Genomic DNA, 16,009 nt, shown 5'->3' with positions numbered 1-16,009 from the left:
CTTGCAAGTAAACGGTTAAAATGCACATATAGTGACACTTATTAGCAAAGCTCTATTGGCAATACAATTTGTTGGCCATTAACCTATATTATCACAGCCTTTTGCTTTATTAATCACCCTGTGCGTCACTCCCTCATCTGCAGATCTTTCTGCAGAAACCCTTCCAATTCTTGGAAGGAGAGAAAGACACTGTGATTTAGTTTTTTTCGTGGTCGCACGTCGTTTTCTAATAAATTGAAAACTCTAAGGTTCATTTATTCTCTAGCAGCCAGCAACGGACTATATAAATTATAATAATCCGGGCACAATATCTTACCGGCAAAAACATGGACCGCCGGAGTACTGAAACTTTAGAGAGAACGATGGTTTGTACTGAGAATCGGCTAACGTCTGGAGACTCCACAGAGCTTCAGTCAGAACACGTGAACTCACCCTCGTGGATGTTTTACGGGATTCTTTAAAACTCGAGATCATCTCGTCCGCTCCTCTCGCGCAGAAGCTCGTTTGAATCAACATCACGCGTCTATCAATGTCGTGTGCATTTGGGTGTGTTTTTTTTCAGCGCTCAGTGAATTTCTTTCAAATACTAAAAGGATTTAATCGGACACATTTTTTTTCCAGTTGCATGAGGACCAACATCGTTCTCTCCTAACTAAAAGCTGAAAGGTAGGTCTGACCATCAGTAGCCTATGTTTAGCATTCATGTCGCCTTTTAATGCTTATAACCGTATTTATATCATAAAATGGTGCTCTTCAAGTTGTTAATGAGTAGGCTAATTCAAAGCATCTGAACGATTATAATTAATCTGAGTGACTTTCCATGAACGATTCTTTTAATTGCCTTTAGAATACTTATTTTCTGTGCTTATTGTAGTCTGTTGCCAAATTATGTTTTCAGCTTTAAACTGAATATACATACACAAACAGAGTATATTTACCTCAGTAATTTTTACGTTTACATTTTAATGCCTTTTTATAGGTAGGCTACAAATGCAATCCATGTAAAAAAAAAAAAAAAAAAAAAAAAAAAAAAAAAAACATGTGTCCTATACATGATTATTAAATTTAGTTACATTGATTTCTAACAAGCCTTATGTAACAGTTACCGTTTTGGTTCATTTCAAATGATAAAAGACGAAATTAAGATCTCACTGATTCAAAGGTCGTTAGATTCACTCAAAAGAACCGACTCATAAGAATCATTCGTTCAGGAGTCTGACTTCGCTGGTTGCTCTGTTTTTGACTCACTGAAGAGAACCGGCTCTTAACAGTCGCTTATGTTTTTGGTTCATTGGAAAGAACCGGGCTCTTAAGATTCGTTGCTTCAGGAATCGGAAACACTGGTCGCTAAAGAATTAGTGCGTGGCGCTCGATATTTAAAGTGGAAACGCTGTCTTAGTTGCACATAATTGTGTTTTCAATTAAAGCATTTCCCACCAGCTTTCGTATTTAATGTAATATCGAGAAGAGTTAACTGTACTAACTTTCTATACTTATTATGCTAATGAACGCTGGCGGTCGCTGTCCATGGTAGCCGGCATTAAACAACCCAGTATAGAAATAGTGAAGTTCTTAAAGCGAGAACAGTTAGTACATGACTGATACAGATGAAGTTGTTCCTCACAGCAGACCTCTGAGACTTTCCTTTTCTTTACCACCCTCCCCTGGAGATTTACTCCTGTAGATGGCAGTGTAAATCAAATATTTACGCTCAATTTGAAGAGTCGTCGTGACGAGTTCCTGCCAGGTCGCTTGTAAAGTAAACCATCATTTTAGAGTAATACGCAAAATTACTCTTCCTGGTATGAAGAGAACGCAGTCGTGTAATTGTATCCTCCAGTAGCCCCGAGATCGTTTCAGGTAATTCTCAAATAAATTATTTATTTATGAAATACTGTCAAACCAAACCACCGTTAAGCTAGTTTCCCTTTGCACAGGCATGTTTATGGTTATTCATCCACTTCTATTAAATGACTGATGAATGGTGGAGAGAAAATGTATTCCTCTCTTTGAGTTACTGAATACTGTATGCGGCCTGTTTTTCCATCCAAAGAATGTCTCACTTTAGAAATAAAATGGAATGGATATTTTAAATAGATAGTGGGTAATTATGCATATTTATACAGTATATTCCAATAGTTCTAAAATAAACTTTAAGGTCATGAGTTCAGCTCCCAGGAAATACATACTGATAAAATCTATATGTCTTTAATGTACTGTATATCTTAAGTATATGGACATATCTATCTATCTATCTATCTATCTATCTATCTATCTATCTATCTATCTATCTATCTATCTATCTATATATATATATATATATATTTGTATTATAAAACGTATTATAAAAGGGCTCACATTTAATAACTTTTATATTTAAAAGGGCAGAAAAAGAAAATTCTGTCATCATTTACTCGCAAAACAAGTATTCTTATTTTTGACTGAGCTATTTCTATAGTTCTATCTAGTTGGTTCATTATGTTATTTCTTCTACTGTATATAGAGAAGTGTTGTCTGTTCGTTTGTCTGTGTTTGGTGCACTAGTGCTTTGTTAATGTGGTTGTGGTTCTGACCCAAGTGCCCTCCTCACTTGAGGTTTTAGAGATCAAAGGCTGAGCAGGAGACAGCTCCTCCTCCAGTATTGACTAATAACAACCGAGAGCACTTGTTTCATGCACAACATCATCAGAAAAATTACCCCACTGTGTCCCGTTTGCCTGTGCTTCACAAATCAAACTTTGTTCTCGAGACAAAAACACTGAGGTTTTTTTCATCAGGACTTCTATGTGTTGGTTACTAGTAGACTAATAAATTCCAGTTAGATATGCATGTATTTGAAAAAAACAAAAACAAAACAACAACACACAAATCTGCTGGCTTAAAAGAGCAAATCTATATATCTTATAATTTTTTTTCCCTTTGTTTGTTTATTTATCATTGTGAGTGTAAAATAATTTATAATGACCATGGTGATTAAATGCACTAATTCACATACAGTCTATACATACATTTGTGGGTGTTTCATATGGTCTCTGTATTATTATTTTTGCGTCAAACTAATACATAATTAATCAATTCTGCACTGCCAGCAATATTGCATTTTATAAATACAACAGAGCTTTATATAACTTGTGTGAAAAGCCACAGATGGGAAAGAAAAGGAGTTGCTGAAATGGATGTAAAAGTTAAGAGGTTGTGAAAATACAGTGATAAAAGTCTAGTGTACTAGTTTTGCTGGTAGTGGGTGAAGATCCATGCAGTACAGTGCAGACAAGCAGTACCAGGTGGCCATTGGAAAGGAAGCGGCCCCATAGTGGACATGTCATGTTTATGATCATGAATACTGCTGTACTGAAGGACGATTGAGATTGTCTATTCAGTGAACGGTGCTTGTCATCCCTGCCTCTGTATTAGGAGATGCTCTTGCAAAGCTGGATGTCTGTGTAGTAAGTTGCCCAAAGGCAAAGCACACTAATCTAAACAGCAGCTTGTTTGTCTTGGAAAGGGTCACTGCTTCTCATCTCAGTTAAACAGCAATTACATTCCCCGTCCAGAGCACAGTATGCTGATTACAGCACAGCTGTTTCATACAGAGACACTTGTGCTTGTTCCTGTGTCTTAAAGGGATAGTTCGTCAAAAGATAAAAAAATCTGTTATTATTTAGTCACCCTTGTGTTGTTCCAAACCTATAGGAGTTTATTTCTTCTGCTGAATTCAGGAAAAAATACAAAATTTTGAGGAATGTTGGTAACCAACATTTAAGGGATGTCTGGTGGCCATTATCCATCTTTCCATCCACCTATTTGTATGCACATTTTGGGATGGAAACACAGAATCACATTAATTCTAAAAATGTGCATTAAAAAAACCTTAATTTAGGCAGATATGTTTCTTATCCAATACGAAAACATGCGCATAAACTATGATAGACATACATTTACCTAATAAATTCCTCAATGCTCATGAAAAAAGTAATTTGACTCTGTAAATCGACGGCATAGTGTCTAACAAGCGGACCAATCTCTCAGTGCACAACATCTGAAATGTTGTTTTGGCCATTTTGAAATGTCTGAGCCAAAGTCTGGCGTCAAAGTGGTTTGGTATAATTACCAACAGCAGGCATCTGCTTCCGAAGGCAAGATAACATGACTGTGTATAATGCGTTTCGTATGCGCACTTTGAGGCGCAAGTAATTTATTGTATACGAAAATAGACCCATTTTGGCTTCACCTACTGCAGCAAATGACCTTTTTCTTAGTGATATTTGGTACCCATTTTTCAGGAACGATTTTGAGCTCTTCATATCTTTCTGGATGGAAATGGTGCTTAATTTGCAAAATGTTTTATTCGATATTCCAAGTAAATTTTGCAACTTTGAATGGAAACATAGCTATTTATTTCCATTGTATGAAAAAAAAAAAAAAAAAAAAAAACTATTATGGAAGTCAATGTTTATCATCAACACCTGTTTAGTTACCAACATTCTTCTTTCAGAAGAAGAAAGAAACTCATATAGGTTTGGAACAACTTGAAGATGAGTAAATGATGATGGAATTGATTTTTTTTTTGGTGAACTATTGCTTTATTGCACACAAATCTCTTTCCAGTCTTTAAGAAGACCTTAACAGAAGATCTGCGAGGGACATGGTAGGCGAACGTGTTTCTTAGAGACGAGGCTAGAGTGTGAATTTCATCTTTCCGGTCTCTCTTTCTCTCATAGTGGCATGAAAGTGTCCTGCCCACTCACCATGGCTGACTAATAGTGAGTGGCTGCCAGTCTGTTGTACAGGTTGTGGCCAGTCACTGAAAGATTGAATAGCTCACATTCCTTTTTGCTGAACCTGCCCACACAATACATGTTATAGAGCTCTTATCAGCAGGACCGCTGGTAAATACAAGCAAGACAAAAACAAATGACCACAGATGACACATGCATGCGTGAAGGAAGATGTGTGGTGTCATGTAGTTTGACTATTGTCCTTTCAACCGTTTTAAGTTCAGAAAGCACACAAGGGATATTTAACATGGTCATCACAACTGATTTCTTCCCGGAACTGAGCCATTTCTAGCTTTGTGTTTTGCCTAGGCAGCTGTTTCCCACGGTCCACTGGGGGCCAGTTGTGCAGGTAAATGGAGTGCAATGGGCACAAAAAGGTTGACAGGTTTAGTTGTGACATTCATAAAATGGTAGTTTCTGAGTGAGTCTAAGGGGACTTCCCACTTCATCTGTCCTTTTATGAAGCTAAAAGAAAAATCACAATAAATTCAATTTCATTTAGTTTTGGGTGAAATACCACATTGAGAATCATGATAATGATGATGATTATTATTTTTATTGATGTTTTACTTTATAGTTCAAATATAATAAATAATAATATCAATAACAATAATAATAATAATAATGTATTTTTATTATTATCCATCAATTATCAATAAAATTTGAACTATACAGTAAACAACAACAATGATACAGTTATTATTATTATTATTATTGATTTTATACTGTATACTTGACATATTATTGATAATCGATGCAGAATTATATAAATTATATAAGTTATTATTATTATTGATATTATTATATATGTTTATTTTATGCTTCAAATATAATTGATAATTGATACAGAATAATAATAATACATTTTGGAATGATTCTAATGAGACTTACTCTTTTCTTTTTTGAAAGTGAAAAGTTCTTTATTTGATATTACAGTATTTTAGTTGTAATAATTTTTTTTGTTTATCTGTTTATTTCTTTTTTTGTGAAATACCATTATCATTAGTTTAAGTGCATATACACAAATTATTATTATCTATATTATTATTATTATTATTATTATTATTATTATTATTATTATTGAAGGTATGCATGTACTATTATTTATATAGTCCATTTTATTAGAATTTCCTTAGAAATGAACAGAGAGAAATCTAATACAGAAGTGTTGTATATTTTATGAAGTCTAACACAAATCTCAAGCCCTCTTTATGTCTTTGAAAGTGTCTCCTTTAGGCACACTAATTTCATTGTTTCTTTCAGTAAGCGGTTTAAATGAGATGACCGCCATCTATTTGCTGACAGATTTTTGGGTCCTCCACTATGAGGATGACATGGAGGCCAGCTGGAGCTCATTACAAGTTGCAGACAGGCTGGATAAACTCCTCGATTGCCTGTGGGGATCTGGTGCTCTGCAAGCATGGAGGGAATTTACATCTTTGTGCACTGTAATTGGTGTCGTGTCTCATTATAGTGGCTGTGCTGTTTGGATTTTTCATTGAGTTTCATTTACTATTCCTCCATAGGCTCAGGAACATTACAGGCACATTAGTGTAGACACACACATGGTCCTCCTCCGTTACTCCTGGCATGAAACATAGCAATTAGCACATTACTAAGTTCACCATCAGGAGGATTGAATGAGGTGAGACAAGCGCCCCCACTGAGTTATGACTGAATTATGTAACGTTACTCTGATGACATTTGGCAGCATTGAGCAAACTGAACAGAAAAGCCGAATTTGAGGCTCTTCAGTTGAAATAGACACTAATGTTGAATGCATTATACAGTTTAGATTTTTCTTACTTTGAAAATGAATAGCACACCTCTAATCAACAGAGGCATGCAGAGCATGATTTATGCTTTCATTTGTGCAACAAACAATGAGGGATGAGTTGCATGCTGGGATTTAGTATTTAGGGTTAGGGGTATGTTCAAATCCCTAAGCCTACGTGAAACTTTGAACAATAGGAAAAGTGATGGTTGACTTGGCAAACGGAGCTAATTACTGTATTTATCAAGTGAGATTAAAAAGAACAGTTTTGGTTCCTGGGAGGAAAATATGAAAATATTTAGCTAAAGTGATTATTGAGCTCCTGCCTAAATTATTAATTATATCCATCTGTACTGACATTTCAGCAGCGGTGTGGAGATCTGAAGAAAGATTTATTGAAAACATAATTTCTCCTTTGCAGTTGCAGCAGAAACATGCAATTTCTAGCAACCCTACATGACTGTTTAAGCACCGACTAGAACGTCCACTGAATACATAATTTGATCGCAGTCTTCTTATAAAGAAAGCTGTTTGCTAGCATTATAATGTTTATATAGTTTACACTATGTAATGTGAAAGTGTAGATTAAAATATCTGTTGTTTTAGAAAATTCATTTATTTGTCCAGATTAACATCAAAAATGCTACAGGAACTTACAGAACATGTCACATCCAATTTTCTACCTTACATTTATCCATTTTTTATTTGGTTTTGCTATGTATTTTCACATCTTTAAGAGATGAAATGCATTCAAATTGTCAACTCACAATCACAAAAGATTAAAAATAGATACAAATATATTATATTAAATATAAACTAGTTAAATAAATGTTATATATATAAAATCTCTCTCTCTCTCTCTCTCTCTCTCTCTCTCTCTCTCTCTCTCTCTCTCTCTCTCTCTATATATATATATATATATATATATATATATATATATATATATATATATATATATATATATATATGTATACACGGTATATATAAATGATATACTGTATATAGCAGCTTGTCTTTCAGAAAATATATATTCATATATGTATGAATATACACTATTGGTCAGAAGTCTGGGATCAGTAAGTTTCTTATGCTCCTGAAGGTTGCATTTATTTGATCAGAAATATAGAAAAAAAAAACAGTGATCTTGCAAAAGGATATTACAATATAAAATAATGGTTTCTATTTAATGTCCTTTAAAAATATGATTTATTTCTGTGATGCTTAGCTGAATTTCTATCAGCTATTACTCCAAAGTCCAACATGATCCTTCTGAAATCATTCTAATTATGCTGCTTTATTATTAGAATCATCAGTGTTGGCAACAGTTGTGCTGCCAAATGTTTTTTTGGAAACTTTTCAGGATTCTTTGATGAATAAAAAGAACATAATTTATTCAAAATAGAGTATAAATATTTTCTAACAATTGCTATCACTTTTTAACAATTTAACATATCCTTGCAGAATAAAAGTAAATACACAAGAACTTTTAAAATAACTTGTTATCTGTAGTGTATGTTGTTAGAAATTATTTTTATTTTTATTTTAAATAAATGCTCTTCTTTTTAACTTTTTATTCATCAAAGAATCCTAAAAAAAAAAAAAAAAAAAAATGTATCACAGGTTCAAAAAAATAAAAAATAAATAAATAAATATTAAGCAGCACAACATTTTCCAACACTGATAATAAATCAGCATATTAGTATGATTTCTGAAGAATCATGTGACACTGAAGACTGGAATAATGCTGCTGAAAATTCAGATTTGATCACAGGAATAAATTAGATTTTAATATATATTTTGATCACATAAATGCTGCCTTGATGCACATAAGAAACTCCTGTGAAAAACATAAAAACAATAATTCTGATTCCAAACTTTTGACCCATAATATATGTATATATATATATATATATATATATATATATATATATATATATATATATATATATATATACACACACAGTAGAGTGGAACTCATATTAGCTTCCACGTGTTTGTGGGAACATTAGAGCATGTAGTGCTTGAGTGTGTGATTTATTTGCTCTTCTAAGGTGTTGACATTGAAGCTGGTCTTTGTTGCCAAAAGGACAGTGACGGCTGAATGCAGCGTCCAGTGCTGTATCAGTGTTGTCCTCCTGCCTCAGCCTCAGTCCCCTCCTCCTCCTGCTGTGTGTGTGTCTGTGTGTTTGTAAGCTTTTGGACTGTGACCGTATTGAAGGGACATTGAAAAATCTCGACCTTTCTGCCTCGAATCCCTGCATTCCGTCAAGCAGACTGGCTCTTAAAAGCAGGACCGGCCGCTACACTAGATTAAACGCAAGGCTCGAGAGTAATATGTTGCTGTGTGCACGTATTCATGGGTCGTAGATCTTTTCATTGGACCACTGTCAAAGTTACCTCTCGTCTTTAGCTGCTACACCACTGCAGATGTCACACACCCTGTATTGTGACACCTATGCTAGGAGTGGAATCTTAAACGCCACTATAATTTCATCTCCACAGTGTTCCTTTAGTTTTAATGAGCATTTCATTTTTAAATATAACTTTACGGGGGTCATATAATGCATTTATTATAAGTCTACTAATAATGTTAGTCAAGGTTTTTAAACCTAAAAAAAGCATAATTTAGACCTGTGGGTTTTCAGTTGGATCTGTAGCCAGTTGCATGACATACTTGGACTAGTCTAAAGGTAATTATCCATATTCTTTCCCCTTTTCTTCAAACCTGGTAAGCGATCTCAAAGAAATGGAAAGTTTTTGAGAGTAGTCCATATACAGTACTTACAGTGTATAAAATCTCTGTCTTATGATGAATGTACAGACATAATTTCTCTCTAATTTAAATCAACTAAGGATGCATGAATAGGTAATGAAGAATATTATCATGTAGCTTAGCTTTTTAGCGTCCCCTTTTTGTATAATGAGCGCTAATGGGCTTCGACTAAGAGTACAGAGTTATCAGTCCAGTTAAGGAATGAGCTCAGAGCAGGAAATGTAATTATTTTAATTGTTTACTTTCTAACCTCCTAAGCAAAAAGTCAAAGTAGCGAGCATTAATCTGTGCTCTTCCAGCTGCAGCCTAGACGTGTTTTCCTTTTCATTGTTTTACTTGCCTTTTATTCTCTTTACTCCAACTTTCTACTGTACTGCTGTCAGTAGGATATTTTCTCTGAGGCTATGTTTAGAAGAGCAAATTTCATAGTGTTCCATACTATTTCTGAAGTATGTACTGTGGATAGTAGTTGAATTTTTTGTTACACTTGCTAACATGTGTGATACATATTGGTATCCTGTAATGCCAAATGTACCTTCTTTTGCAAGTATGCAACTGTGATTTTTACATCATTTGTTTGTCTCAACATCATTTAAACTAAATTTAAAAGGATTGTTCACCCCAAAATTGTAATTGTCATAATATAATCATCCTCATGTCCATGTGACTCAGTGTTTTCCCCCGACTGCAGCTGTACTCCTTTACTCCTGGGTTTTCTTGCTTTTGTCAGCATGTTATTGAGTTGTAGAATTAAAAGTATCATTACCGGCTTCGGGACATTGTCGACTGTAGTTTAACAAAACTCTCTTTGGGGGCCTCGGTTAAGCCAGTGACCTGTAAGTCTATAGAACTGCTTTCCTGCCCAGAATCCAAAGCCACGGTCATTCCAAAGCAGCACCTCCAAAAAGCTGTGTTTCTCTATTGACTCCACAGTTAACTGGCAAAAATCCTGACCTCGTATAAAAGGCCAAATGCCTGCAAGGTAAAGCAATCATATCCTGGCTGTACCTGGCTGTATTTCAGGCTAGGAGTTTTGAGGCCATATTTATTCCCAGTCACCAAGCAACACAGAATCAGCCCTCAAAATAGAGCAATCGCAATATGTACTTGGCCTCACACAACCTCGGCTCATAAACTGCAGACTATACATCCTATTATATAACAGTGATCCCTAAATGAAGGGAACTTAGGAAAACTTGTAAAGGTTTTCATTTAGCATTTTTAACTTTCAAAAATGATGAAAAAAAAAATCATTTTTTAAATGATTTAAAAAAAAGATTATTTTTTTAAATTGCTAAAATTAACATTCAAATGTTGAGTCAGCAAAATATTTTTTTTATATTTTTAAATAAAAAACTTTTATTCTGCAAGGACACAGGGAAAGGGAAAGTTACTTTAAAAAGTAATGCATTACAATATTGTGTTACAATACAATATTGGGTTACAATAAAAGTAACTTAGTTACCAAAAGTAATTTAAGTAACTTGTAACTTAGCTACTCTTTATAGAATGTAATGAATTATTTTACTTTTGCATTAATTTTTGTCACCTGGGCTGGGCTTTTTTTTAATTGGTTTTTAATATCAAAAACCCATAAGTTATATAATTTAATAAACCTCAGGCTAGGCCTCTTCCGCTGCATCTCATTCCCGATTCCTCTAAACACCGGGACAGGGGAGTCAGTAGATGAATGGGAAAAAGTAACAGGCATTAGTCATTTAAAAAATGTACTCCCGTATTTCATTGAAAACTTTAAAGTAATGCATTACTTTACTAGTTACTTGGGAGTAATCTGATTTCATAACTCAGCACCCCCAACACTGCTTACCAACCCCAAACGTATTAAAGTTTTGTAGTTTATATACATTTTTTAAAACAGAAATATAAGATATAATATTTTACAAATATATTATAAATTTAGTCCGAAAATGTTATACGAATTCATTAATTAAAGCTGCAGTAGGGAACTTTTGTAAAAATATATTTTTTACATATTTGTTAAACCTGTCATTATGTCCTGACAGTAGAATATGAGACAGATAATCTGTGAAAAAAATCAAGCTCCTCTGGCTCCTCCCAGTGGTCCTATTGCCATTAGCAGAAAGTCATCCGCTCCCGGTAAAAAACAACCAATCAGAGCTGCGGTCTGTAACTTTGTTTGTGTTCAAAATGTAGAGAAATTAACATAATAAGCGAGTACACCATGAATCCATTTTCCAAACAGTGTTTTTAGCTTGTCCTGAATCACTAGGGTGCAGCTATAATAAGTGTTTATATTCAGACTATTTTAGATTGCTTTGGGGATACCGCGGCGGAGTAACCCAGTACCTTTGTGATTATTCATAGACATAAACAGAGAGAAGTAGTTCCGGCTACGATGTTCTTCCGCAAGACGCAAGCAGTTCTGTTTATTAACCGCTAGAGCGTCAAAAGTTCCCTACTGCAGCTTTAATACATGTGCTACATGTTTGCAAGTTTAATTTTCACCCATTTTTTTATTTATATGAATTACATTAATCATAATGCTAAATGATATCCAGTATGACAAAAGGAACACATCTGGTGTTGATAAAGGGAGAGTTGAGTTTTAATGATGGGGCTGTGGTGGTACATAAGACACAAATAGAAAACATTGTCATTGATCATGTGATGTCGAGTATGTAACTAGCTTTAGGACTTGTAGATGCAAAACAGGACTGGAGAAAACCAAATCATCAATCAAGATGGATTTTGTTTCATGTAGATTAATACTTAATTCCTTAAAGGGATAGTCCACCAACAAATTAGCATTCTGTCATCATTTACTAGACCTCTGTGTTTCTTATTTCGAAAATGAATATAAGAGGGTGAATAAGGTTTGAAAGCAAAACAAACTTTTGGAACAATATAAGGGAGAGTAAATGTAATTTTTGGGTTACATCTCCATACCACTGTAATTAAGGTGCTAAAATCAAAGCAGCTTGATGTTAAATAACAACACAGAGAATAGCAGCAGATCACTTCATCTAACAGATTATGGGGTCCAAGAACTTAAATGACTGCTTTTCTCTGGGCTTTTCATACCTTTAAAAGGCGAACCCACCCCCTCAAATAGGCGGCCATGGTTCTCTCGGCTTTCATAAACAAAATTAGCACCTTCTTTCACCGAATGTGCCGAAAAGCAGCACTGCTTCAGTAAGAGCAGCCTGGATTTTTATTTGATAGATGAGCCTGTTGTTCGCAGGTTGTCATTACTGGTTAAACATGAGCTTACTGTATTCATTTCCCAACGTCAAAGTGTCAAAAAGCTCGGTGCGCATTAAAGAATGAAAGAATCCTAAATAGCTTTCAAAATCCTACATTGTTGTAAAATCACTACTTTAGCCTCATCATACGACCACTTATTTATGACCTCGTTTAACACTGTTCTTGTCCAGCCAACATGTCAAAACAGAGGTCCAGAGTAATATTAAGAAGACTTCTGTCATTTTTCTCCATCGTGAATGTCAAGAACACAAACACTCTTAAAGCGGATAAGGGTTCTGTGAGAGTGCCAGGAAGTGGCGTGGTTGGATGACTGTCGGCTTGGCTTTATGGTGCCATTAGTATTCTGTGTCTAAAGTCATCCTCATGTTTGTAGTGATATCATTCTGAGTGCTTTCTGTTCAACACTGACCCATAGTTTACCCGTCCTTGCAGAAATTACCCTGGAGGCCGACAAAATGCACCGAGAAGCTTCTAAACTCTCCCCTGCCAGTAGTCTTCATCAACACTACATCAGATTACTGACAAGTGGCCTTGTTTCTAAATTCACAAAGTGACAGCTTTATGATTTTGTGACATTCATTTTCTTTTTGACAAATGACAAACTGAAAGCATATATCTTGATGGGAGGCAAGAATCACCATCCGATGGTGTTTTTACACAGATGAGTTTAGGCTTTGTCCATTCTGTTAAAACATATAATAAATATGAAACATATTTTACTATTAATCAAAATAATTTACTATTATCAAAATATTTTGTAGTTTCATATGCAATTTTGAATTTCATATATTTATGCTGTTCTTTTTTTTTAATTGCATGTTTCTAAAATTGAATAATATATATAATAGATTTTTATTCCTGTGAGTTTTCAGCATTATTAGTCTTCCGTGTTGCCCAATCCTTCAGAAATAGTTCTAATGAGGTGATTTGGTGCTCAAGAAACATTTATTATCATCAGTGTTGAGTTGTGCTGCTTAATAATTTTGTAGAAAGCTTTTACACAGGATTTTATTTTTTGTTTATTTATTTAAGGATGGTTTGATGAATATAAAGTTCTAAACAACAGTATTCATTTGAAATATATAAATATTTTTGGGGCATTAGAAATGCTTTTAATCACACTTTTGATCAATTTAATGCATCTTTGCTGAATAAAAGCATAATTAAAACGTAATTTCATCTCAGCCTGTAGGAATCTAGTGCTCAGAGAGAGAAAAATATATTTGCGTTCGGTCACACAATTTGACAGTACCTTTTGAGTTCATGCTTATTATATATATATATATATATATATATATATATATATATATATATATATATATATATATATATATATATATAGTTTTTGCTACTGTTGGTAAAAATTAGGTAAAATTATGATCTTTGAACATGTTTCACAGTATTTGAGTTCATTTTCCTTCCCCATCTATTATTGTGGTGTCTATTTCAGATAAATCTGCCTCTAAAAGCTTGCCAGCTGGATGGTTGTCAGTCAGGTAGTGCCTTCCTGTCTAAAAGAGCACCTAAAGTGATGCCGACTCGATGCTTTTATCTGTCTGTATGTATTTACTCATGTGTATTTGTGGCAGTATCTGCATACACATGTGGCTGAGTGCTGCTGCTGTACAATTGTTCGTTCCCTGACTGCGGAACGCTACCTACGATAAACTACTTTGATGTTGTATTTGGCAGGTCCGCTCGCTGTGTGAAACGTCTGCTCTATTGATTTATGACCTGAATGTAAACAGAGTGTCCTGCGGAGCGCGGCCCCCCCTGTGTGAAGCTGAGCAAAAGCCACGATGTGTTCTGGAGGCTGCGTGAGTCAAAAGCACCTTGTGAGGTTCTCTCTAAAAATAAAGCACATTAAAACATCATCACCTTCTGGGCCAGATTGGTCACTGGCAGACCTAACTAATCAATAGAATATATGCATGAGACGTCAACCGAATCTCCCTAAATGTCGGCAGACATGGCGCCTTTCATGTCTGTGTGGCGGCTGAGGAGGGAACTCTTCATCGGTTCTGCTCTTCAGGGGCACTGATGTTTGTTTGCTCTCTTCTCATCGGGAGGGATGCACGTCAAGTCAAGTCAGCTTTATTTATATAGCGCTTTTAACAATACGGATTGTTTCCAAGCAGCTTTACCGTTTTAAAATAGGAAAATAGTGTGTCAATGCAAAAGGACAATAGTAAACACTCAATTTACTACTGTCCGTATGTGGCGGCTCTCCAGCGAGAGGGACCGTGGGTGCTGCCAGCTCCCTGAGGGCAAGCAATGATTCACTCCCAGCTTTCTGCTGTGTCCAGACTTCTGAGGAACAGGTCTGGGTCCAGATGAATAGTAATTTGCTGAACATTGAACTAGTAGGGGATTGCTGCTACTCTCACCACAAATGGCACAGTCAAAAAAAAAAAATGTATACCACACTTACAATTTAAAGGCTTTAGATAAAAAATAAAAAATAAATTGTTCAACATCTCTACATGGCAGCTATTTGATTCCAGTGTCTGTTGAATTCCAGCACCTGTTTCTGCTTAATGAAATACTGATTAGGTGATCACCATAACCGAATCTTATATAATGAGGAAAAGTATAAAAACCACTGCTGTGTTCATCACTATCCTCTTGCAATAGAACCAGCTGGATGGCAAAAACAGTGCTATTAGTAGCTCCTAAAGTAATTGGAATCAAATACTACCTATTTACCATGACTAAAAAGTTGAGAAGAAAAGTTCTGAGTGTGGAAAAGAAAGGTTCAATTATGATTTTACTTGCAGAGGTATACAATGTATACTGCCACCTGTGGACTATTGACACTCCTAATTGAGATAGTAGATTCCATTTGAGAGATAGGTGGCAGTAATGCACTTATAAGTCAACAATCCGCCATAAAGCAAGAAGAAGAAGAGCCTCACATGCCTGCTTGAGAACACGGATGGAGGACGTGCTCAGGAGAGTTCTAACAGTTCGGACATTGTGTGTTTCAGAGGTATAAAAATGATATAAATACTGTTCAGTTTCTTGCACAGAGCGATTGTTTTGTGTCTTTACATATCAGTGTATCGTCACAAGCCGCAGGGTTTAATTAGGCTTTGTTTGTTTAGCCGTCATTCACATCCACTTACATTATAAGAGTGATAGACTGCAACGGTTTGACTTAAAAATCTCTGTTTGTATTCTACTTAAGAAACAAAGTCACCTACATCTTGGATGCCCTGGGGGTAAGCAGATAAACATCATTTTTTTTTATTTTTGGGTGAACTATCCCTTTAACATTTGAAAGACAGCAAGGTCAAGCTACAGTCACCGAGGACAACAAATCTACAGACCGGCAGAGAGAAAAAAATGAGTCTTCACTGACTGGGAGGACTGCCAAATCATTCAAATGTCATTCAGCAACCTTAGTTCATTCTTAAAAATGGCAGATGGGGTAAAGTG

The 16,009-nt window shown here is 35.2% G+C and overlaps 1 protein-coding gene across 2 annotated transcripts in view; it reads left to right on the top strand.

Moving 5' to 3' along the window:
- Positions 1-249: 249 nt before the first annotated feature.
- nlgn1 (neuroligin 1) overlaps positions 250-16,009 on the top strand; it is a 242,022-nt gene continuing 226,262 nt past the window's right edge. For both annotated transcript variants that reach the window (XM_026220933.1, XM_026220932.1), the window contains exon 1: positions 250-666. The gene's annotated coding sequence lies outside the window, so the exon portion shown is untranslated. The remainder of the gene's footprint in view (positions 667-16,009) is intronic.

This window comes from Carassius auratus, chromosome 36 (assembly GCF_003368295.1).
Source record: "Carassius auratus strain Wakin chromosome 36, ASM336829v1, whole genome shotgun sequence".
In the NCBI taxonomy this organism is placed as follows: domain Eukaryota; kingdom Metazoa; phylum Chordata; class Actinopteri; order Cypriniformes; family Cyprinidae; genus Carassius; species Carassius auratus.
This window is presented reverse-complemented; position numbering and strand designations above follow the sequence as displayed.